The sequence below is a fragment of the Lissotriton vulgaris genome, chromosome 1_1 (genome assembly GCF_964263255.1).
Source record: "Lissotriton vulgaris chromosome 1_1, aLisVul1.2, whole genome shotgun sequence".
Classification (NCBI taxonomy): domain Eukaryota; kingdom Metazoa; phylum Chordata; class Amphibia; order Caudata; family Salamandridae; genus Lissotriton; species Lissotriton vulgaris.
Window position 1 is genome coordinate 112,961,218 of NC_141685.1, and position 26,097 is coordinate 112,987,314.

At 52.4% G+C, this 26,097-nt stretch overlaps 1 protein-coding gene across 1 annotated transcript in view; it reads left to right on the plus strand.

Annotated features, from left to right (window-relative positions):
- The first annotated feature begins 4,328 nt into the window (after positions 1-4,328).
- Positions 4,329-26,097, plus strand: part of LOC147737662 (uncharacterized) — a 50,267-nt gene continuing 28,498 nt past the window's right edge. Inside the window, exon 1 of the mRNA XM_086924797.1 lies at positions 4,329-4,451. The gene's annotated coding sequence lies outside the window, so the exon portion shown is untranslated. The remainder of the gene's footprint in view (positions 4,452-26,097) is intronic.

Consider the following 26,097-nt stretch of genomic DNA (forward strand, 5'->3'; position numbering starts at 1 on the left):
GCAGGCACTATTGTGACAGAGCAAGCCACGGCCCGACTGGAAACTGAAACCGGCCCCTGCAGACAGCTCAGCATTGGGCAAATCATTGCAGTCTCACGTGACGGATTGGTGTGCCGTGACTGAATGTAACTGAACTAGAACCCCTAAATGTGCGTTGCCAGCTTTGCTCAGTTTTACTCTTAATTATTATAGCATCGCTCCAGCACTTGACAGTTCAGAAAGCTATAAAAATGTGTGACTGCATTTCAGTACGGTGATGCGGACCACCACATTGAAATGCGTTAGTCTAACCGGTGATGCGTGGTACTTTTCAGGCCTGTTCCCCTCAACGCAGGCACCCTTGGACTATGGCGCAAGGCTGCCTGCATTGGTGCTCAGCAGCTAAATTTAGCACCAGCACAGGAAGAAACACAGGGCTGCGCTATATTCTTGTAAATATGGTGCACCCCTGCATTTCAGAAGTGGAGAGTGCGTTGTTAAGCCAAGGAGGCTAACGCCGTACACCTCCAATTGCTTGTAAATATGCCCCTTAATGACAACAGCCTGACCTTTTGTATCAAGAGGCAGAAAGTCCTCTTATTTCAGAGGATGCACCACCTTGATGTAGCATTGCTCCAGGAAACATACCTGCACCTATTGAACATGATAAACTCAGAAGGATTTGGATGAGTACATGCTAGCAGGATCTAGACCACCCTTACACACCCATCTACTCCTGTGGAACAGGGGCACAGTGGGTTGGACATCTTATTTCCCAAATCCCTGGGCGTTTGCACACTGCGGACCCCCTTGACAGATGTATAACTTTGTCAAGGTTCAGATTCTCAATGAGTCTTTGTGTGTGGGCTCTATCAATGCCCCGTCGGCTGACCAAACTCCTGCTCTCCTTTGGACAGCCAGGGTATTCATGAGGGGGGTGCTGGAATATGGTACCTTCACAAGTCCAGAAACCACCAGGCAGCCCCGAGACCGGTTCATCCTCTCTGACATTATTGATGATCATGCCTTGATGGATCCATGGTGGTTGACTCACCTGAGGGAAGTGGACTATACTTTCACCTCCTGCGTCCATTGTTAACGTTTACGCCTTGATCCTCCCAAACAGTACCTCTGATCATGATCTTCTGCTACTCGACCATAAACTTCCATTGTTGCAAATCCCTCAGGCCCGTTGGCATATGTATACAGCATGGTATAAAGCCCATGAAAATAAGCACAGATGGTGCCAATATCTGAGCCAGTACTTGGAGGAAAACATTGGGTCCACGTCCTCTGTACAGGTGCTGTGGGAGGGCAGGAAGGCCTTTTAGAGGTAATTTGATGAATGATTTGGCTGCCTATAAGTGCCACTGTGAGGCATAACAGCGTTGGTTGACTGACCTCATGCTTCTCCTGGCTCAGACGTATAACGCATTGCTGACACCTGCTCTTCTCAAGGAGCTGCTTGGGGCCAAGTATGATCTGAACTCCGATTACACAGTGGAGGACCAGAGGGATATGCTCTGTGGACGATATAGTAGGGGACGGTGAGTTGGCCCCCTTTGCTACACTCATGCGTGATTATGGGCTGCCACAGTCGCATCACTGACAGTACCGACAGCTCATGCAGAGCCTGCCACACATGCTGGCTGCTCCCCCTTACGATCTAGAGACTGACCCAATGTTGCATTATATCGTGATGTGGAAAGGATTCAAGGACACTATGGTGGGATTGTATGTTACCACTATGGACAGCCATTCTTCGAGCACCACTGCCCACACTTAATGCTGTTTGTGGGAGCAGAGGCTGTGCCTCTCACTCTCTGAGCAGGACGGACACGACCTTTGGAAAGAACATGGCAGTTTCCTCCAGGAGGTCGGGTTGAAATTCAGTTATTTCAAGTTCCTACACCACTGGAACTGGACACCTGAGTGGATCTATAAAGCACATACGGCAGACGAGTTCAAGTGCCGGAGGTGCTGAAGGTGTGGCACACTCACCTGTGACATTTTACATTTCCTGCGGACTGTACAGTGCTTTGTGCTACTGGGGCTCCGTTTGGGATACCTTGATGACCAACCAAGGGGTGGCACCGCAATTGATGGCCCGTCTGACCTTGCTTCACAAAAAGTCAGCCTTCCAGGATTTAAGCCACCACTGTAAGAGTTAGCTGGCTATGGCCTTCATAGTGGGAGTTGGCTTTTTGGGGGCGACCATGGGGCTTGGCACCCTGACATTTTTTTTCCTGTTCCCATGTCCCTTCCCCTCGTGTTCTCCCTCATCCACCTTCCCTGATCATCTGGGGGATTTTCTGAGCCACATCACCTCTATCTAGAGGGGTTATTTAATTTATTGTTTTTCCTATTTTCAATGTCTTCTCACAAGTTCTAGTTTACACAGTATCTTGGACTCCGCTGAATCGATAAACTTCCATCCCTGTAATAAATCTCATTGTATTTGAAAAATCAATAGAGAATTGAGGTATTTAAAAAAGACACAGGGAGTGGTGTCACTTAACATTTGACTTTGACAATTCCAAAGGAAGAGACATTACTGAATTTATAGACATGATCAGCACACATGTAAAGTGATAATATTGACAACCAAGTCTCACTAAAATAGACATTCAATTTAACATTCCACTGAACTGTGTGCAATACTCATGGTGAAATATGAGAAAAGTGTTGCACCAAAATGTGGGACAGAGGGTCTGCTCTGTGCAGAATATTCATGTGTGAAGTTCTAGTTAATCCCCATAGTTTGGAAGAATGGGCCAGGTTTGTGTGAGACCTCAGCACGACCTCCAAATGTGTTAGTGTCACTCGTGATGAGTGACGCTTGAAGGCTCTGATATATGCATGTCCAAATTTATGTTGCTGTTGAGGCATTCAAGGCTGCTTGCATGACAATGCTGCAAAGAGTTGATGCACTCACTAATCAGCGGTGTATTGATGACGAGTGTACTATGATGGAGAAGCGTGGCTCAGTGGTAAGAGGCGGCAGACCCGGAAGCTGAGATCGGCCGTGGACCAGGGTTCGATTCCCTGCCTCGGCGGGTCTCGGGCTCAAAAATTCCACAGACTCGACAATTGTCGCTCCGGTGCCTACTCGACTCACAGGGTCACACTCTGCGACTCTGGGCAATAGCTTGCTTAATCTCCACTACGGCCCCTCGCGGCAGGATGCCTGGCTTTCACCTTGTGGATACCCTGCCGGGGTATCTCACAGGTGAATACCAGGACGGGTTCCCTAAGCAAGCGCCTTGATACCTTCGGGTGATACGTGCGCTATATAAGTCGCAATACATTTACATACATACATTTACATGATATAGGGGCCTATGTGAAGGAGTAGAATATTTTCGAGTAGTGAAATGCCCCTCCCCTGTTCCTCAGACCAGTAACACCCACTCATTTTTATGATACAATGCAAACTGTGTGAGAAATTTCTGGTTCATACTTGGTTGCCCTATTTTAGGAATAAATTGTTTCAAAGATAAATTGCTTTATTTTTTGTCAGTGAATCTTTGTTGAAAGAGGATGGTGGTTACTGTAAACAAAACACCAAAGCCTGGAAGAGGCCACTATCTTAATATTTTAGGAGACAGTTGTGCTCTTAAACCAGAAACTCAAAACCTAATTAGAACCTACAATTCAGTCTTGTTTGAGGATATAAAACCGAATTAAATATAAGGAATAAGCCACAGACACAGGAAAATTAGAAATAAGCTGTTCCATCAATTGTCGCTTTGACACATGACCTATGCCGCATTGTCACTGATCTGGTGTTTAAAACTCCATGGTATTTACCTCTGTTTACTTTGCTATCTAGCACGTTGTGGATTTGAAAAACTGCAAATAAATTATTTAAAAGAATAAATAGGCTGCCCAGTTTAATTGGAAAACTGACTGATATTCTGATATATTCTTTGAAATACAGATATATTCATTGAAATACAGACTGCCACTTCCAGTTGTCACCTTTCTGTAAATACTCTTAAGTCCTTTACATCAGGGTTTGGAAGCTGCTCATCTGAAGTGAAGCTATAAATACTTTTTTACAGCAGCAAAGTGTGAGGCCCTGTACTTGAACTGTCTGACCCTTAAAAACATTCACATCTGTGACATCTGAAATCCCAGATCTTTACAGGCACCAGTGCTTTTTTGTGTGAGCCTGGAGGCGGTGGTTCCGTCAGCGGCCACCAGAGGGCGCCCCTCACCTGCTGATGAAACCCACTGATCTGCATGGTGTATGAAAGGGAGAAGGGTTTCCTCTTCCGGGTCAGCGGCAGCAGAGACAGCACCAGCAGCGTTGGTGACATCACTTCCTGTCTCTCCTGGTGTGTCCAGCCTGCTGCAGAGGAGGAAGGAGCCCTGTCTGGTGGGCAGATACCTTAATCTTCAGACCCCCCCTCAGACCCAAGATCTGCCCCCCCAGGAGGAGGAGAGAGCCTGGACAGGTTTCTGCTCAGGTAGGAGCTGCTAACTCGCTTAGCTGCAATTTATTAATACATGGATCTTCCTCCTGCTGAGCCTGAGTGGGGTGCAGAGGAGGAGGGGCCTGTCCAGGGGTCAGAGGAGGTGAGGCCTGTCCAGGGGTGCAGAGGAGGAGAGGCCTGTCCAGGGGTGCAGAGGAGGTGAGGCCTGTCCAGGGGTGCAGAGGAGGAGGGGCCTGTCCAGGGGTCAGAGGAGGTGAGGCCTGTCCAGGGGTGCAGAGGAGGAGAGGCCTGTCCAGGGGTGCAGAGGAGGAGAGGCCTGTCCAGGGGTGCAGAGGAGGTGAGGCCTGTCCAGGGGTGCAGAGGAGGAGGGGCCTGTCCAGGGGTGCAGAGGAGGTGAGGCCTGTCCAGGGGTGCAGAGGATGAGGGGCCTGTCCAGGGGTGCAGAGGAGGTGAGGCCTGTCCAGGGGGTGCAGAGGAGGTGAGGCCTGTCCAGGGGTATAGAGGAGGCGAGGCCTGTCCAGGGGTGCAGAGGAGGGGTGCAGCGGAGGAGAGGCCTGTCCAGGGGTGCAGAGGAGGTGAGGCCTGTCTAGGGGAGCAGAGGGGGTGAGGCCTCTCCAGGGGTGCAGCAGATGAGATGCCAGTCTAGGGGTGCAGAGGATGTGAGGCCTGTCCAGGGGTGCAGAAGAGGTGAGGTCTGTCCAGAGGAGGAGAGGAGGAGAGGCCTGTCCAGAGGAGCAGAGGAGGTGAGGCCTGTCCAGGGGTGCAGAGGAGGTGAGGCCTGTCCAGGAGAGCGGATGAGGTGAGGCCTGTCCAGGGGTGCAAAGAAGAGGCCTGTCTAGGGGTGCAGAGGAGGTGAGGCCTGTCCAGGGGGTGCAGAGGAGAGGCCTGTCCAGGGGTGCAGAGAAGGTGAGGCCTGTCCCGGGGCATGCAGAGGAGGTGAGGCCTGTCCCGGGGTGCAGAGGAGGTGAGGCCTGTCCTGAAGGGTGCAGGGGAGATGCCTGTCCAGGGGGAGCAGAGGAGGCGAGTCCTGTCCAGGGTGCAGAGGAGGTGAAGCATATCCTGCCCATGGTGTTAAGAGCAAGTGAGGCCTGTCCAGGGGTGCAGAGGAGGTGAGGCCTGTTTCTGGGTGCAGAGGAGGTGATGCCTCCCCAGGGGGAGGAGAGGAGGTGAGGCCTGTCCATGTGTGCAGAGGTGATGAGGCCTGTCTTGAGGGGTGCAGAGGAGAGGCCTGTCCAGGGGTGCAGAGAAGGTGAGGCCTGTCCCGGGGTGTGCAGATGAGGTGAGGCCTGTCCAGGGGTGAAGAGGAGGTGAGGCCTATCCAGGGGTGCAGAGGAGGTGAGGTCTGTCCAACGGTGCAGAGGAGGTGAGGCTTGTCCAGGGGTGCAAAGGAAGAGTGGACTGTCCAGGGGTGCAGAGGAGGCGAGGACTGTCCAGGGGTGCAGAGGAGGTGAGACCTCTCCAGAGGTATAGCGGAGGTGAGGCCTGTCCAGGGGAACAGAGGAGGCGAGGCCTGTCCAGGGGTGCAGAGGAGGAGAGACCTGTCCAGGGGTGCAGAGGAGGTTAGGCCTGTCCAGGGGTGCAGAGGAGGAGAGGCCTTCCAGGGGGGTACAGAGGAGAGGAGGTGAGGCTTGTCCAAAGGGTGCAAAGGAGGTGAGGCATGTCCTTTTCAGGGGGGGGTTGCAAAGAAGGTGACGCATGTCAAGAGGTGCAGAGGAGGTGATGCCTCCCCAGGGGGAGGAGAGGAGGTGAGGCCTGTCCTTGGGTGCAGAGGTGATGAGGCCTGCGAAGCTGGGGCAGAAGAGGTGAGGCCTGTTCCGTGGCGGTGCAGAGGAGGAGAGGCCTGTCCAGGGGGGCAGAGGAGGAGAGGCCTATCCAGAGGTGCAGAGTAGGAGAGGTCTGTCCAGGGGTGCAGGAGAGGTGAAGCCTGTCCAGGGGTGCAGAGGAGGTGAGGCCTGTCCTGAGGGGTGCAGGGCAGATGCCTGTCCAGGGGGAGCAGAGGAGGCAAGGCCTGTCCGGGGTTCAGAGGAGGTGAAGCATGTCCTGTCCATGGGGTTAGGTGCAGGTGAGGCCTGTCCAGGAGTGCAGAGGAGGTGAGGCCCGTCCAGAGGTGCAGAGGAGGAGAGGCCTGTCCAGGGGTGCAGAGGAGGTGAGGCCTGTCCAGGGGTGCAGAGGATGAGGGGCCTGTCCAGGGGTGCAGAGGAGGTGAGGCCTGTCCAGGGGGTGCAGAGGAGGTGAGGCCTGTCCAGGGGTATAGAGGAGGTGAGGCCTGTCCAGGGGTGCAGAGGAGGGGTGCAGCGGAGGAGAGGCCTGTCCAGGGGTGCAGAGGAGGTGAGGCCTGTCTAGGGGAGCAGAGGGGGTGAGGCCTCTCCAGGGGTGCAGCAGATGAGATGCCAGTCTAGGGGTGCAGAGGATGTGAGGCCTGTCCAGGGGTGCAGAAGAGGTGAGGTCTGTCCAGAGGAGGAGAGGAGGAGAGGCCTGTCCAGAGGAGCAGAGGAGGTGAGGCCTGTCCAGGGGTGCAGAGGAGGTGAGGCCTGTCCAGGAGAGCGGATGAGGTGAGGCCTGTCCAGGGGTGCAAAGAAGAGGCCTGTCTAGGGGTGCAGAGGAGGTGAGGCCTGTCCAGGGGGTGCAGAGGAGAGGCCTGTCCAGGGGTGCAGAGAAGGTGAGGCCTGTCCCGGGGCATGCAGAGGAGGTGAGGCCTGTCCCGGGGCATGCAGAGGAGGTGAGGCCTGTCCCGGGGTGCAGAGGAGGTGAGGCCTGTCCTGAAGGGTGCAGGGGAGATGCCTGTCCAGGGGGAGCAGAGGAGGCGAGTCCTGTCCAGGGTGCAGAGGAGGTGAAGCATATCCTGCCCATGGTGTTAAGAGCAAGTGAGGCCTGTCCAGGGGTGCAGAGGAGGTGAGGCCTGTTTCTGGGTGCAGAGGAGGTGATGCCTCCCCAGGGGGAGGAGAGGAGGTGAGGCCTGTCCATGTGTGCAGAGGTGATGAGGCCTGTCTTGAGGGGTGCAGAGGAGAGGCCTGTCCAGGGGTGCAGAGAAGGTGAGGCCTGTCCCGGGGTGTGCAGATGAGGTGAGGCCTGTCCAGGGGTGAAGAGGAGGTGAGGCCTATCCAGGGGTGCAGAGGAGGTGAGGTCTGTCCAACGGTGCAGAGGAGGTGAGGCTTGTCCAGGGGTGCAAAGGAAGAGTGGACTGTCCAGGGGTGCAGAGGAGGCGAGGACTGTCCAGGGGTGCAGAGGAGGTGAGACCTCTCCAGAGGTATAGCGGAGGTGAGGCCTGTCCAGGGGTGCAGAGGAGGAGAGACCTGTCCAGGGGTGCAGAGGAGGTTAGGCCTGTCCAGGGGTGCAGAGGAGGAGAGGCCTTCCAGGGGGGTACAGAGGAGAGGAGGTGAGGCTTGTCCAAAGGGTGCAAAGGAGGTGAGGCATGTCCTTTTCAGGGGGGGGTTGCAAAGAAGGTGACGCATGTCAAGAGGTGCAGAGGAGGTGATGCCTCCCCAGGGGGAGGAGAGGAGGTGAGGCCTGTCCTTGGGTGCAGAGGTGATGAGGCCTGCGAAGCTGGGGCAGAAGAGGTGAGGCCTGTTCCGTGGCGGTGCAGAGGAGGAGAGGCCTGTCCAGGGGGGCAGAGGAGGAGAGGCCTATCAAGAGGTGCAGAGTAGGAGAGGTCTGTCCAGGGGTGCAGGAGAGGTGAAGCCTGTCCAGGGGTGCAGAGGAGGTGAGGCCTGTCCTGAGGGGTGCAGGGCAGATGCCTGTCCAGGGGGAGCAGAGGAGGCAAGGCCTGTCCGGTGTTCAGAGGAGGTGAAGCATGTCCTGTCCATGGGGTTAGGTGCAGGTGAGGCCTGTCCAGGAGTGCAGAGGAGGTGAGGCCCGTCCAGAGGTGCAGAGGAGGAGAGGCCTGTCCAGGGGTGCAGAGGAGGAGAGGCCTGTCCAGGGGTGCAGAGGAGGAGAGGTCTTTCCAGGGGTGCAGGGGAGGTGAAGCCTGTCCAGGGGTGCAGAGGAGGTGAGGCCTGTCCTGAGGGGTGCAGGGGAGATGCCTTCTCCAGGGGGAGCAGAGGAGACGAGGCCTGTCCGGGGTGCAGAGGAGGTGAGGCCTGTCCCGGGGCATGCAGAGGAGGTGAGGCCTGTCCCGGGGTGCAGAGGAGGTGAGGCCTGTCCTGAGGGGTGCAGGGGAGATGCCTGTCCAGGGGGAGCAGAGGAGGCGAGTCCTGTCCGGGGTGCAGAGGAGGTGAAGCATATCCTGTCCATGGTGTTAAGAGCAAGTGAGGCCTGTCCAGGGGTGCAGAGGAGGTGAGGCCTGTTTCTGGGTGCAGAGGAGGTGATGCCTCCCCAGGGGGAGGAGAGGAGGTGAGGCCTGTCCTTGGGTGCAGAGGTGATGAGGCCTGCGAAGCTGGTACAGAAGAGGTGAGGCCTGTTCCGTGGCGGTGCAGAGGAGGAGAGGCCTGTCCAGGGGGGCAGAGGAGGAGAGGCCTATCCAGAGGTGCAGAGTAGGAGAGGTCTGTCCAGGGGTGCAGGAGAGGTGAAGCCTGTCCAGGGGTGCAGAGGAGGTGAGGCCTGTCCTGAGGGGTGCAGGGCAGATGCCTGTCCAGGGGGAGCAGAGGAGGCGAGGCCTGTCCGGGGTTCAGAGGAGGTGAAGCATGTCCTGTCCATGGGGTTAGGTGCAGGTGAGGCCTGTCCAGGAGTGCAGAGGAGGTGAGGCCCGTCCAGAGGTGCAGAGGAGGAGAGGCCTGTCCAGGGGTGCAGAGGAGGAGATTCCTGTCCAGGGGTGCAGAGGAGGAGAGGTCTGTCCAGGGGTGCAGGGGAGGTGAAGCCTGTCCAGGGGTGCAGAGGAGGTGAGGCCTGTCCTGAGGGGTGCAGGGGAGATGCCTTTTCCAGGGGGAGCAGAGGAGGCGAGGCCTGTCCAGGGGTGCAGAGGAGGAGAGGCCTGTCCAGGGGTGCAGAGGAGATGAGGCCTGTCCAGGGGTGCAGAGGAGGAGAGGCCTGTCCAGAGGTGCAGAGGAGGAGGGACCTGTCTAGGGGTGCAGAGGAGGTGAGGCCTGTCCAGGGGTGCAGAGGAGGTGAGGCCTGTCCAGGGGGTGCAGAGGAGGTGAGGCCTGTCCAGGGGTATAGAGGAGGTGAGGCCTGTCCAGGGGTGCAGAGGAGGGGTGCAGCGGAGGAGAGGCCTGTCCAGGGGTGCAGAGGAGGTGAGGCCTGTCTAGGGGAGCAGAGGGGGTGAGGCCTCTCCAGGGGTGCAGCAGATGAGATGCCTGTCTAGGGGTGCAGAGGATGTGAGGCCTGTCCAGGGGTGCAGAAGAGGTGAGGTCTGTCCAGAGGAGGAGAGGAGGAGAGGCCTGTCCAGAGGAGCAGAGGAGGTGAGGCCTGTCCAGGGGTGCAGAGGAGGTGAGGCCTGTCCAGGAGAGCGGATGAGGTGAGGCCTGTCCAGGGGTGCAAAGAAGAGGCCTGTCTAGGGGTGCAGAGGAGGTGAGGCCTGTCCAGGGGGTGCAGAGGAGAGGCCTGTCCAGGGGTGCAGAGAAGGTGAGGCCTGTCCCGGGGCATGCAGAGGAGGTGAGGCCTGTCCCGGGGCATGCAGAGGAGGTGAGGCCTGTCCCGGGGTGCAGAGGAGGTGAGGCCTGTCCTGAAGGGTGCAGGGGAGATGCCTGTCCAGGGGGAGCAGAGGAGGCGAGTCCTGTCCAGGGTGCAGAGGAGGTGAAGCATATCCTGCCCATGGTGTTAAGAGCAAGTGAGGCCTGTCCAGGGGTGCAGAGGAGGTGAGGCCTGTTTCTGGGTGCAGAGGAGGTGATGCCTCCCCAGGGGGAGGAGAGGAGGTGAGGCCTGTCCATGTGTGCAGAGGTGATGAGGCCTGTCTTGAGGGGTGCAGAGGAGAGGCCTGTCCAGGGGTGCAGAGAAGGTGAGGCCTGTCCCGGGGTGTGCAGATGAGGTGAGGCCTGTCCAGGGGTGAAGAGGAGGTGAGGCCTATCCAGGGGTGCAGAGGAGGTGAGGTCTGTCCAAAGGTGCAGAGGAGGTGAGGCTTGTCCAGGGGTGCAAAGGAAGAGTGGACTGTCCAGGGGTGCAGAGGAGGCGAGGACTGTCCAGGGGTGCAGAGGAGGTGAGACCTCTCCAGAGGTATAGCGGAGGTGAGGCCTGTCCAGGGGAACAGAGGAGGCGAGGCCTGTCCAGGGGTGCAGAGGAGGAGAGACCTGTCCAGGGGTGCAGAGGAGGTTAGGCCTGTCCAGGGGTGCAGAGGAGGAGAGGCCTTCCAGGGGGGTACAGAGGAGAGGAGGTGAGGCTTGTCCAAAGGGTGCAAAGGAGGTGAAGCATGTCCTTTTCAGGGGGGGGTTGCAAAGAAGGTGACGCATGTCAAGAGGTGCAGAGGAGGTGGTGCCTCCCCAGGGGGAGGAGAGGAGGTGAGGCCTGTCCTTGGGTGCAGAGGTGATGAGGCCTGCGAAGCTGGGGCAGAAGAGGAGAGGCCTGTCCAGGGGGGCAGAGGAGGAGAGGCCTATCCAGGGGTGCAGGGGAGGTGAAGCCTGTCCAGGGGTGCAGAGGAGGTGAGGCCTGTCCTGAGGGGTGCAGGGGAGATGCCTTCTCCAGGGGGAGCAGAGGAGGCGAGGCCTGTCCGGGGTGCAGAGGAGGTGAGGCCTGTCCCGGGGCATGCAGAGGAGGTGAGGCCTGTCCCGGGGTGCAGAGGAGGTGAGGCCTGTCCTGAGGGGTGCAGGGGAGATGCCTGTCCAGGGGGAGCAGAGGAGGCGAGTCCTGTCCGGGGTGCAGAGGAGGTGAAGCATATCCTGTCCATGGTGTTAAGAGCAAGTGAGGCCTGTCCAGGGGTGCAGAGGAGGTGAGGCCTGTTTCTGGGTGCAGAGGAGGTGATGCCTCCCCAGGGGGAGGAGAGGAGGTGAGGCCTGTCCTTGGGTGCAGAGGTGATGAGGCCTGCGAAGCTGGTACAGAAGAGGTGAGGCCTGTTCCGTGGCGGTGCAGAGGAGGAGAGGCCTGTCCAGGGGGGCAGAGGAGGAGAGGCCTATCCAGAGGTGCAGAGTAGGAGAGGTCTGTCCAGGGGTGCAGGAGAGGTGAAGCCTGTCCAGGGGTGCAGAGGAGGTGAGGCCTGTCCTGAGGGGTGCAGGGCAGATGCCTGTCCAGGGGGAGCAGAGGAGGCGAGGCCTGTCCGGGGTTCAGAGGAGGTGAAGCATGTCCTGTCCATGGGGTTAGGTGCAGGTGAGGCCTGTCCAGGAGTGCAGAGGAGGTGAGGCCCGTCCAGAGGTGCAGAGGAGGAGAGGCCTGTCCAGGGGTGCAGAGGAGGAGATTCCTGTCCAGGGGTGCAGAGGAGGAGAGGTCTGTCCAGGGGTGCAGGGGAGGTGAAGCCTGTCCAGGGGTGCAGAGGAGGTGAGGCCTGTCCTGAGGGGTGCAGGGGAGATGCCTTTTCCAGGGGGAGCAGAGGAGGCGAGGCCTGTCCGGGGTGCAGAGGAGGTGAAGCATGTCCTGTTAAATCTGGTAGCAAATATTTGGCACACTCCGAGATGCAAGTAATGCTGAATGGCCAGTCCCACATGAAATACTGGCTGCGCACGGAGTTTCCACTGCGTGGGACGGGATCGTCCACACGTAAAATTGATAAATAGCAAGGATTTTGACTTCAGGGTGTAATTATAGCTCCCGGTAATTCTGTGCTACATGTACACGCGTGCAGTGGGTGGTGACAGAGCTTGTAGAAAGATATTACACCCATTGAATAATTTGTTAAAAACTTAAGTGCCAGGGATCTGGTCAGGAGGCATGTTAAGTACAGCACATACCAACATTATAATTAAAACAAGAAGTGCAAGCAACAAGCGCGGGAGTTGTGCGCGCACACGTGCAAAAAAAAACACGCGAGTGGTGCGCACGAAAGAAGGAGAGGCCAGGGCGCTGAAAGCTGGTGGCTGCGCGCGTGAACGCAAGCGCTAGGCAGTGTGGCAGCACTTTTAAAAGCCCTAACAAAATGTCTCACAGAGCAGCGCATGCGCTGGCTCAGGCAAGACCTAAAAAGGGAAAGTTCTAATGGCAAGCAGGAAGAAATTATCCCGCAATAGGCGGAGTATCCCCAAGCATATAGAATATTAGATGTCTTGGAGAGACAGCGCATGCACGCTGCCTAGGCTAGACCTAAAAATCACCAACTGATGGGACACCAACAATCACCCTAATTATCCTAGTGAAAACACATCACATTTCATTTTTAGGTTGAGCCTAGAACAGCGCATGCGCTGTTTGCTCGACTTATAGTAAAGGGCATCTCGAAAGTGCTACCCAGGATTTCATGGCTGGCTATAAGCTTGAGTGCACGTGCGCATGCACGCGCAGAACAGCCATCTGTCTCCTCCGTCCGGGTCATTAAATAGCTTTCCTCTCTGCCTCCATCGGATCACTTTAACTTTCGCTTTCGTCGCTTGGCTTGTTTATACCGGTGGGGTGATGCAAAGCTCCTTATTTGTGTCCTTTGAAAAGCTTTCAATGTCCTTGTTTCCCTTGCCTTGGCAAAGTTTGTTTGCATTTTGAAATAACTGTTATTTTATTGCGAAATAATGTCCTCCTCAGCCAAACTTTCGTCCCCTTTTCCCCTCTTTTTTGAAAGGTAAAATAGCTGCCGGGTCCAGCCTCTGTCCCCTGTTGCTAGTGCCAAAGTGAGGCGTCCAATCGTGCCAATCGTGCCACATCCACCAATCATGCCGCGTCTACCACCACCACGTCCACCACCACCACATCCACCACCACGTCCACCACCACCACGTCCACCACCACCACCGTAAACCACCACCACCATGTCCACCACCACCCCCACATCCACCACTAGCACGTCCACCACAAGCACATCCACCACCCTCACGTCCACCACCACGTTCATTACCACGTCCATCACCACATCCTCCACCACGTCCACCACCACATCCACCACCATGTCCACCACCACCATGTCCACCACCACCCCCACCACGACCACCACTAGCATGTCCACCACCACCACCACATCCCCCACCACCACCATCTCCACCACCATGTCGACCACCGCCACCACATCCACCAATACCAAATCCCCTACCACTACCACCACCACCACTACCACCACAAATACTACCACTACCACATCCACCACCACCACCCCCATGTCCACCAGCACCCCCACCACCACCACGTCCACCACTAACACGTCACCCACCACCATGTCCACCACCACCACGTTCACCACCACCACGTCCACCACCACATCCTCCACCACCACCACATCCACCAACACCATGTCCACCACCACCACATCCACCACCACCATGTCCACCACCACCATGTCCACCACATTCACCACCATGTCCACCACCATCACCATGTCTACCACCACCACATCCACCACCACCATGTCCATCACCATCACGTCCATCACCACCACGTCCACAACCACCACGTCCACCATGTCCACCACCATGTCCACCACCACCACCACACCCACCACCACTATGTCCACTACCACCATGTCCACCACCACCGCGTCCACCACCACCACCCTCCACCTCCACCACCACCACGTCCACCACCATCACCACTACCGCCACCACCACCACCAGGTCCACCACCCCCACATCCACCACATCCACCACCACCATGTCCACCACCGCGTCCACCACCACCACCTCCACCACCACCGCGTCCAACACCACCGCGCCCATCACCACCACGTCCACCACCACATCCATCACCACCACATCCACCACCACAATGTCCACCACATCCACCACTACGTCCACCACCACCATGTCCACCACCTCCTTCATCACCACCACTACATCCACCACCAACATGTCCACGAAATCCACCACCACCATGTCCACCACTACCATGTCCACCACCACGTCCAACACCACGTCCACCACCACATCTACCACCACTACGTCCACCATCACCATGTCCACCACCACCACGTCCACTACCACCACCATGTCCACCACCCCCACACCCACCACCACTACCACCACCACCAAGTCCACCACCGCCATGTCCACCACGTCCACCACCACCAGGTCCACCATCATCATGTCCACCACCACGGCGTCCACCACCAGCACATCCATGTCCTCAACCACTACATCCACCACTACCATGTCCATCACCAACACCACCATATCCACCACCACCACATCTACCACCACCGTCACGTGCACCACCACGTTCACCATCACAACATCCACCACCACCACATCCACCACTACCACGTCCACCACCACCCCGTCCACCACCACCACCATGTCCACCACCACCCAGTCCACTACCACGTCCACAACCACCTTCACATCCACCACCACCATGTCCACCACCACCACCAAATCCACCATGTTCACCACCACCATGTCCACCAACACCACACCCACCTCTACCACCACCACATCCATCACCACCACACCCACCACCACCACGTCCACCACCATCACATCCACTAGCACCACCATGTCCACCACCACATCCACCACCACCACGTCCACTACTACCATGTCCACCACCACCACGTCCACCACCATCACATCCACCACCACCACGTCCACCACTACCATGTCCACCACCAACATGTCCACCACCACGTTCACCACCACTATGTCCACCACCACTGCTTCCACCACGTCCACCACTACCGCATCCACCACCACCATCACATCTACCACCAACACATCCACCACCACCATGTCCACCACATCCACCACCACCACCATGTCCACCACCACCACCATGTCCACCACCACCACGTCCACCACCACCATGTTCACCACAACCACAACCACTAACAACATCACGTCCACCACCACGTCCACCACTACATCCACCAATACATCCACCACCTCCACCACCACATCCACCACCACTACGTCCACCACCACCATGTCCACCATATCCACCACCACGTCCACCACCACCATACCACCACCATGTCCACCACAATGTCCACCCCCACCACCACAATGTCCACCACCACCATATCCACCACTACCACGTCCACCACTACCATGTCCACCACCAACATGTCCACCACCATGTTCACCACCACTATGTCCACCACCACTGCTTCCACCACGTCCACCACTACCGCATCCACCACCACCATCACATCTACCACCAACACATCCACCACCACCATGTCCACCACATCCACCACCACCACCATGTCCACCACCACCACCATGTCCACCACCACCACGTCCACCACCACCATGTTCACCACAACCACAACCACTAACAACATCACGTCCACCACCACGTCCACCACTACATCCACCAATACATCCACCACCTCCACCACCACCACCACATCCACCACCACTACGTCCACCACCACCATGTCCACCATGTCCACCATATCCACCACCACGTCCACCACCACCATACCACCACCATGTCCACCACAATGTCCACCCCCACCACCACAATGTCCACCACCACCATATCCACCACTACCACGTCCACCACCACCATGTCCACCACCACCATGTCCACCACCACCACCACCACCATGTCCACCACCACCACCATGTCCACCACCACCGCATCCACCACCACCATGTCCACCACCATAATTTCCTATGCAATGAATAACATTAACAGATTTTTCAGTGGCGCATCTGCAGAAAAATCCTCTTCCTTTAGGAAATTAAGAGAAACCTAACCCCTCACCCAAACAATACAAAATGGACTGAATGAGAGCCGGGGCCTGCGGCCTTAGTGCTCCAGTAATATTACACCTGGCAGACAAGAAACCAAGCGCGTAGAAGTCCTGTGCGCACGGCCTCCGCGCCGCAGACGCACGCACCGCGGTGGCCATCTGTGGGTTCTGCCCCAGTAGCTTGCGTTGTTTAATGTAACAGGCGATTGACTTTGAATAGATCCCACGGGCTTCCCAGGGGCGGGATACACTTACAGGGACAGATTTTATCTTCCATGAAAAATCCGTGGGATGACAGTGAAGCATGGGACAAAGAGGCGCGAGCGCTTCATAGCCGCTGCCAAAAGGACCACTGGACATGACTTCTTCAAACAGTATCTGTCCATCTTCACCTTTGACCCAGTAATGCACACCAGAACCGGAGTCCTCAAGGACAACTGTGGCAATCAAACCACACAACAGGTATCTAGGTAATCCATAGAATTGCTTTTGTTGTGGGGTGGGAAGGGGGAATTCCATAAATCTAATGCTATTTGAATATAATTAAATTGGGGACTTTACTGTAAGGAAAATAGTACTTCAAGGAAGTAAGCGGCCACTAAGGCATTTATACCACACACGTTTGTTTGTTGGCAGGAAAATACACTGTTCAAAATGTTTCAGTAACTGACAGCTTTTGGTTAAACCTGGGCAGAATCATTCAAATTCAAACTTTGTTGACAACGAATTAGAAATTTATGGTTGTGTGTACAGCGCCCTTGGCCATAAGGGCCCACACAAAAGCTTCAAATTTAAGTTTTCTAATGGTACTGAAAAGACCATGAGACGGAAGATAACAAGCATTTGCAAAGCAACAGGTCGCGCATTTTCACAAGTTTAAGCTATTGGGATTGTAAATGACAAAGCATTTTATTTATGTTTTGAAACCCAAAACATAAATAAAAGGCATTGTCATTTACAATGCCAATAGCTCAAACTTGCGTAAATGTGAGACCAATTGCATTGCAAATGCTTGTTCCAGTTTGTTGTGAGTCCAAACACCCATTTGGTAGCAAGTAGCAGGTTTACCCCAACTGCCTGGTATTTAGTAAACATCAAATGAATCGCTAGTGGGCTGCCAACTATCAGGGTCGCACTGAGATAAAGAATATTTACCGGCACCAAAATAAAAATGCTCACCATTAGTGAATTAAATATCTGAAGAAGTGGCATCTATAAGCTAATTGTAATGCACGCTATCATGCAAAAGGAAAAGAACAACAGACTACTGCCTAGAATATCGGTGCAATGCAGTAAAACAAAAGTACATAGATGTGCAAGTCAGATTCAGAGAGGACTATATTCATTCTATATCATGCATTACAATATTTTAGCTGTCTCCCACTGAAAACTTGCTCTGCCCAATAAAAGTTAATGTTAACATGTTCCCACACGTTTCATTCAAACTCTCCCACATTGTTGTACCAAAATAAATTTAAGCCTTCTTTATTCATGTACATGAGGGTATACGCTGCTCATGTGCGTGCTTATAATACGTGAATCACGGTTCATTACCATTAAAGAGAGGCATAATAGACTTGCAATGTCCCTCTCTGTGACATTACTGCACACTGCCTATGCTACTTTGCAAACCTTGCCCCTCTAAAACCTATATTTTGTTTTGTTTAGGGCCCCCTGTACTTTTCATTTTTGTACTTGCGGTTTGCTGTTTTCAGTATCTGTATGGACTTAAATATACAAAAGTGATGTTATTACAATCCTTAAAATAGCAAATGTGTCACAAATTGTGGCTTACGTGAGGACGGAGGGAGACTGATTAGTTAAGTGGTGAATAAATACACCAGACTTGTCACACTCACACTTCCTTGAAGACTTGACGAGCCTGTCTGCTCTGACACTTCTGGAAAGTTAGGGAAGGATTAGTAGAATGAGCAGGTTTTACTCCCAGGGGACCACCACGAGCAAAGGAGATACAGCGGCCCCGGCTCAACTGCGACCCCTTTTTGAAGAACATGGAAATACGCATGTAGCTGGGGTGGTCGCCGGGAAGATCTAGATCAGTGATACTCAAAGTACGGCCCAGTGGCCGCATAAAGCCCTCCAGGTCATTACATGCGGACCCCTGGGCAGCAGTAGTACTGGGATGCCGTTTACTCGACTTAGAACTAACACGAAAAAGAAACGTACATATACAGCAAACACTTATTTAAAGGTTAATTGCAGTTAGGAAAAGGAAGTAACTAGGCCTTTAACTTTAGGAACGCCTTCATTCTTAAATGCTGCCACTAGATATACATGCTTTGTTTCCCTACCCCGACTTTACACCCCCGCTGGCATCAGGGCGGCCCTCGGTCACACCACAGACCAAACTTTGCGGCCCCCAGGAAAATGTTTGTGAGTACCCGTGACCTAGATCAACAAAAGGCGGGAGTAGTTATACTCGAGGACGAAACAGAAGCATGCATCTCTAAAAGGCTCAAACAGGAACCAATAAAAACAAGCATTGGCATAGCCAATAGGTCTTGCCTTTGGCACCTTATACGTGTTTAACCATGTAACAGTTGATGTTGTTGCACCAAGGATATTGTGCTGGATAACTAACATGTAAAAGGTCCCAGAGGCGAGACCTACAGGCGATGCCAATGCTTGTTTACCTGAGGGGCATTGGCTGACCGCTGCCTGGTCACTGAGGCCCTAGTGAGGTTGAGACATATTTGGGGGAGTTTTAGCCTCATCAGAAGATGCTGTGCAGGCCCAGGCCCAGGTGCAATGAGGCGCAGTCTGTGCTGCCTGGGAGTGTGTTCTTTCACTTTCGATTGGCGGGGCTGCCCCCCTCCACTCTGGTGAAAGACACAAACGGGATTCAAGCCGATCTTCTCATCACAGACTTTTCAGGTGAAACAAATGTCACCGTTTGCTGAGGCCTTCAAAAGAGTGACCCAACTCCAGCAGCGAGGGACAATGAACATTGTTGATACAAAATAATCAACGATCGATGCAGACAACAACAACAAATGAATCCCGGAGAGCAGGCTCGAGACCCTCCAGCAGCAGACAGTCTTTGTATCTCTTGACCTCACCTGGGGTTTCATGCGGGGCCTGTTGTGCTCCCTGCTGAGCTGAGGCCAGGACTGCACCATGACCGCGGGGTAAAGAGAGCCTGTTCATTGGCAACTGCGCATGCGCAGGAGATGGACACGGCTTCCCACAGCGCGGGTAAAAGAGGCCTTGGATTAACTGCTCATGCGCTGAGAACAGACACTGCCTCCTGCAGCGGAACGCGGTTTAAGACGGCCTGATGGATGGACAACTGCGCATGCGCCGAGGACAGACACTGCCTCCCGCCGCGGAGTGCGAGTTAAGGAAGGTCTTGAATTAAGAGATTTCAAAAGAGAGGGTACCCCACTGTCACCAGGGAACAGGGCGCAAAGACAAAAAGTCAGAGGGAAATCCCTGGGATATGTTTGTTAGTCTGAGATATCTATACCCATGCAGTTGCACTATAGCATCTAATTTACAGACTGCTATAGATCACTGTCCAGCAGGAAGAGATTTACATAATAATTTCCACAAAGAAAAATATTTGTTAACAATCTAAAAAAAGAGCGGTTCAAACGAGGCAGAAACGCGGCGCCACGAGCACTAAGAACATATCCAGTTCCTGCTAGGCCCCCAGTCAATATATGCCCGTTTGAAGTGGGCTTTAAAACTATTGAAGATACATGGTTTTAAAAAAGAAAAAGACCAGACAAACTTGAAGATAAAAGAACCCCGTATGAGGAGTCTTGCAGAAGACAAAAAGATACATGGTTTTAAAAAAGAAAAAGACCAGACAAACTTGAAGATAAAAGAACCCCGTATGAGGAGTCTTGCAGAAGACAAAAAGGCCAAACCAGCCAGAGATTTTAAACAACTGTCTTGGAACGACGCTATAGGCGCCCAGTCAGTATCCGTCGCAATAGGATCCAAGGGAACATCCTTTCCCCCGACAATAGGGAGAGCGAAGTCCTGCTTGTACAGGAAAACCCCGACTAAGAAGTCCTGAGGAAGGTGCCACAGTATCAAGTGTATAGCACCGAAACGCGTCGACGCATTTCCGAACGAGAGAATCCACTTTAAGCCTAAATACACACTGGATGTACATGTATTTTTGTCGCACTTGTGTAAGATTGTACATGTCACTTTAGGCCAGTGGATCCAGAAATCCATAGTGGTAAAAATATCTAAGTGCCACTGTTTTAAAAGGGGTCTTTTGCTTTGTTTTATATGTTGATTTTGGTAACAAATTTTTTGTTGTTTATGATATATAATGTGTTGTGCATGAACTCGTATGCTCTATTACTGTACTGTCCATTCATATCTCATATATTAACTTTTACTTTTCAGGGAAAGTTCCTTTGAAATTTTAAATGTGTGCATTTTTATTGTAAAATATCCTTTTTTTAATAAAGAACTAGATTGTTAACAAATATTTTTCTTTGTGGAAATTATTATGTAAATCTCTTCCTGCTGGACAGTGATCTATAGCAGTCTGTAAATTAGATGCTATAGTGCAACTGCATGGGTATAGATATCTCAGACTAACAGACATATCCCAGGTCTTGAATTAAACAACTGCGCATGCGCCTAGGACAGACACCGCTGTTAATGCAATCAAACTCCAGAAGTCGTTGCAAGAAATATTGCTTTATTTAGTTCACAGCACGGAGTGCAGCACAGGCACCGACAGCACGGAGCGCAGTAAAGGGCCACAGCTCAGAGCCAGCACAGGTGGGACGGGGTCCGCGCAGGAACATAAAGATGCACAAGAATGACAGGGGACACAATAGGTACACCTAAGTGCCTCCAGCCGCGGAGCACGAGGCGCCTCGCGCCACAGCACAGGGTGAGATGTATTGAAGCGCAGAGCTCTTCGGTTCGGCTGCTCTATGGGGGGGGAGTGGGGAGTCTCTTTGCTCTGCGCAGGCGCAGTGAGGCTGAGCGTCCTTTGTCCAGGGCAGTTCACAGTCTGTCTTAGTGCAAGGTCCTAACTCGGCGCCAGGAAGTAGTGTCTTCGCTCCGCACATGTGACGCGCGGTGCTGCGCGTGCGCAGCTGTTATGAATTGTTTTGTTCTCACGTGCTATGGTGGCTCGTGCAGCGGCGTGAGCGCGCGCGTCACTCGGGGGCAGTAACACACCGGGCCCCACACACTCCTCTCAGGCAGCCGGGCCCCCAGTGCCCCCCCTCTCCCCAGGCCCCGCAGCCCCCACTGACCGGTGCTCAAGGAGAGGTGAGGTGTCCTCAAAGCGCCAACCATGTGTGTGTGTGTGTTGTTTTTTTAAAATAATATTTTTATTGGATTTTATATTTTCCCAAAAATAAAATGTGTTGTTATTTACAAGCAACAAAAGAGAGACAATGACATCGTCATAGTGAAACCATTCCATGTAACCCTGTTCCCTGTGAGTGTGTTTGTGATCCCAGGTGATGTCCCTGGTGTCTGATTCCTGGTGTTTGTTTAGGTTTACAGGAGTCCAGAGGGTACAGAGCAAACCTTGTCTATGCATGTGTAAAGAGTCAGGGGACTGGCAGTAGATTAAGTTATTTAATGGCATAAAAGACAACACACCGTGTGCATGTGCAGCCTAGCAGGGAAAGCAACAGCTGTCACTGTCAACTGTCAACGAATACACAGCTGTCAACATTGGCTGGACACTAGCCAATAGCGCGCAGGGGAATGGCACGCGCTGGGGAGGGTAAGTGAAAGGGAGAAAGGGCTAAGTCCCAACACATCTCTTTCCCTACGGAACAAAAGGTTAAACTATTTCAACAACAAAGCTGTAATGACTTAACCCCTTGGGCGCGGCTGTGATTCTGCGCCTGTGCGTCAGAATCGCGAGTGGGCAGTTTATGACGGCCCCCAGCCGTCATCAGCACACGAGCCCCGTGATGCATGACGGCTGGGGGCCGTCATCAGCATCGAAGGGGTTAAAGAGAGTCAATCACAAACAAAGTCTTTATACTTGTTGGGTTGGTTCAGAATGCGGCCATAGCTACTGGTGTTAGCGCTTGCTTCTCCAACGTCACTCCTGGTCATACTCTCAGTGTCAACCTGGGCTGTACCTGCAGCGCACACAGAGTTACCAGTCTCCTTTGAACTGAGATTACAATCCACCAACCCGCTCTCCGATGTCTCTAGTTTGGTTTCCGTAGTACTGGTCTCCCAGTTGCCTTGGGACACAACTGACTCATCAGAGCGAAGATTCTTGTCTGCACCAATGGATTCAATGAGATCGCTGTCCCGACTCCTTCTGGTCTCTTGGTCCTCCTTGGGTGTAATCTGGTTGTTATCCTCCAAATCGGACTCGTCTTCCTCATCTTCCAACCCTTTTAATTTGCGTCTTTCCTGCACGTCCCCTTGTTCTTTTCCTTCACGTTCCTTAACTCCTGGTACGTGACACACAGCCATTCTAGAGGCATGCCAAATTCTTCCATCACTGAGTAATGCTGAGTTACAATAAACTTCAACCACATCCAACGGTGCTGAAGATCTATTATCACCTTTGACGACATGTCCACTCTTTTTATCCTCACTTTGTCGCCATTCAGTCACTCTCGCTGACTTGAGCCATCAAATATTGTCTTTAGAAATGGGGGTTCTTCCTCTAATAATTTCGAATGGGCTCACCAACGTTTTTTCTCCAGGTGTAATTCTGTACCCCCAAATCATTTTCTTTACCTCCCTTCTCCAACACTTGCCGCTGTTGTTAGCCAATTGGAAGGGTTCCTTTTATCACCCTATTAAATCTTTCCACGTCTCCATTTCCCGCCGGATGATAGACCAAGGTTGTCTTGTGGGTGATGACATTCCTTTCTACGAACTTCTTAAAAGCGTCTGAAGTGAATTGACTGCAATTGTAACTACCTATGGTTTTAGGGATTCCACCCCTAGTGAACACATCGTCCAAGAATGTCAAAAGATCACTTGTATCCACCCTCCTGCATACTTTTAATTCTGGCCATTTGGACAGGTGATCCACCAAAACCAGTATGTACACTTGCTCATCCTGCCATTTTATGGGTCCAGTTATCTCAACTCAGATCCTTTCCCATGGCATGTTTGGGCAAGCCAATGGTTGCAGCGGTGGTCTTAGGGTCGTTTGTGTCTTGTCAGCATTTTCACAATCATCACAGTCTCTTACAGCCCTCTCTATTTCTATGTCACAGCCTGGCCACCAATACCAACTTTTAATCCTTTGTTTTGTTTTGTTCACCCCTAAATGTCCTTCTTGGCATATTTTAATTACTCACTCTCTTTAGCGTCTTGGGTGGTACGACTTTTCCTTGTCTCAGGATGAGTTCGTCCTCCACGGAAAGTTCATTCCTTAATTCCCAAAATATTCTTAACTCAACTTCCTGACATTTCTTCCTTGTCCAACCTTTAACAATGAGTTCCCGTACTTTTTGTAAGGTTGTGTCTTTAAGATAACCCTGGGTCCACTCATCTTTCCGAATGGTAGGGAATTCTTTGCTGATGCTTGCCACGCACAAATCTTCATCTTGTACCTGTTTCTCCACGTTCTGTAGTGGCAATCTGCTGAGAAAGTCCGCCACTATGTTTTTGACCCCCGGCAAGTACTGTACCTCGTAATTATAATCCAGAAGTCTTTTGGATAAGCGTGCCAACCTAGGTGACACGTTGTACAATCCTTTCACCGTTAACACCTTGGTTAGAGGCTTGTGGTCACATCTCAGAATGATTTTCTTGCCCCAAATGTACTGGCGGAAATGTTCCATTTCCCACACACACGCCAGTGCCTCCCGTTCGATTACGGAGTATCCTTCCTCCGTTTCTGTTAAAGAGCGGGAAGCAAATGCGATAGCCACCTCCTTTCCAGACTTCTCTATTTGAGAGAGTACGGCCCCTATTCCTTTTCCACTAGCATCAGTGGTGATCACGCACTCCAGTTCACCATCGAATCCTTGCAAGGGTGGTGCTTCGCAAATTTCCTTTTTTAGTTTTTTGCAACTCTCTTCACACTCACGTGACATTCAAATTTATTCTTGTTCTTCAGTAGTGATCTTATATGGTATGTTTTTGCTGAGAAGTCTCTTACAAATTTAGAGTAGTACTCTACTAAACCTAGGAATGCTCTTAGTTCCTCCTTGTTCACTGGAACCGGTGTGTCTTTAATTGCCTTTATGAGTTCTTTTTTTGGTTTTATTCCTTCTTGAGTTATCTCATGTCCCAAGTAAGTTACGCTGTTTTTTCCAAACTTGCATTTCTTGTATTCCGCTGTCATATCACATTTCTCCAATTTCTTAAGTACCTGTAGGAGCCTGCTCTCATGGTCCTCCTGATTTTTACCCATCACCAAAATGTCATCCTGGAAGATGAGTATGTTCCTAACTCCTTTGAAGATTTCTTGTATAAGTCTTTGAAATAACGCTGCAGCCGACGCTATACCAAAGGGTACCCTTTTGAACCTGAAACCCCTAAAGGGTGAGATGAAAGTTGTAAGGTGTCTACTCTCTGGATGTAATGGTACCTGATGGTACGCTGTGGCTAGATCAATAGTTGAGAACACACTCATTCCCTTGGTGAGTGACGACATTTCCCCGATTCTAGGTAGTGGGTACTGGTCAACCACTATATTTTTATTTAGATCACGCAGGTCCATGCACAATCTCAGCTTGCTGTTAGGTCTTCTAGCGACCACCAAGGGTGCGACCTACTCAGCCGATTCCGTTGGCTCGATTATGTCGGACTCCAATAATTTGTTAATCTCATCCCTAACTTCCTCCTTCAGTGTAATAGATATGTGTCTTACCTTATGTAGGCAAGAGATGGCGTCTTCTTTCAGCTTTATTCTGTGTTGAAAGCCCCTAAGCTTCCCAATCTTCCCGTTAAATACACTTGGAAATCTGCCCAGAAGATCACAGTCAGATAGAGAGTTCTGTTGCACAACTAGGACCGGCTCAGAGCTGTTGGGGTTAAGGGTAATGCCGAGCTTCCTCTGGTCTTTCCATCCTAGTACTGATGGACCAGTGGTTGCCACATACAATTTTCTGTTCTTTTCTCTTCCCTTAAACATGAAAGTTAATTCCCTGAAACCAACTAGCTCGCTAGGTTCTCCAGTGAAAGTTTTCAAAGTAATATCCGGCCTTACCTTTCTCCCTCCTAATGCACTACAAAACTTTTTTCTCCCACACCTCGCGGTTAACAATAGTGCATGTTGAACCTGAGTCCGCAGTTATTTCAAGCTCTATTCCCCCTAACTCCACTTTGCACATAGGTTTCTTCTTATTGTTCTTCCCATCTCCATTATTATTTGTTACCTCCAACACACAGATTGTATTCCGAATCATCAAAAGAGTTAGTCTCTTCCTCGTCAACCTCTTGAACCAATTTTACATTAGCTCTTCCACTTCTCCTGCAAGCTTTCTGAAAATGTGCAACTAAGCCACACTTGCTCCATTTGTTGTTTCCAGCCGGGCAGTTCCAGTCATTTGCCAAGTGCTTGTTGCTGCTGCAACGATATCATCTTAATTCCTCAAATCTTCTTTCTTTACTGCTGGTTCTTGGACTATCCTTTCCTTTGCTCTTATAGTTCACAAATTTTTTCCTTGCTCCTCTTACTTTAGCAACCACATTAGTCTCTTACTCTTGTTTTCATTTATGACTTTCTTAGCACATCGACCCGTAAGTTCTGCCTTTTTGACCACATCTATGACCTGTTGTAGGGGTTTCTCACCTTTGGCCCACAGAGCATCTTGTATATTAAAATTAGCGGCACACATGACTATTTGATCCCTTATGAGGTCATCGTGCATATTGTCAAATTTGCATGATAGCGCCAGATTCTTTAAAGCAGCTACATAGTCATCAATGCTCTCGTCTTTACCCTGTTTCCTTCTGTAGAATTTGTACTTATGGACAGCAACACACACCATAGGTTTATAGTAGCTATCCAAATCCTCTATAGCATTATCATATACATTTCTATCCACACCATCATGTCTTTTTAGGGCTCGACCTACGTCCCACGAAGTGGGCGTGGCCTAAGAGTCC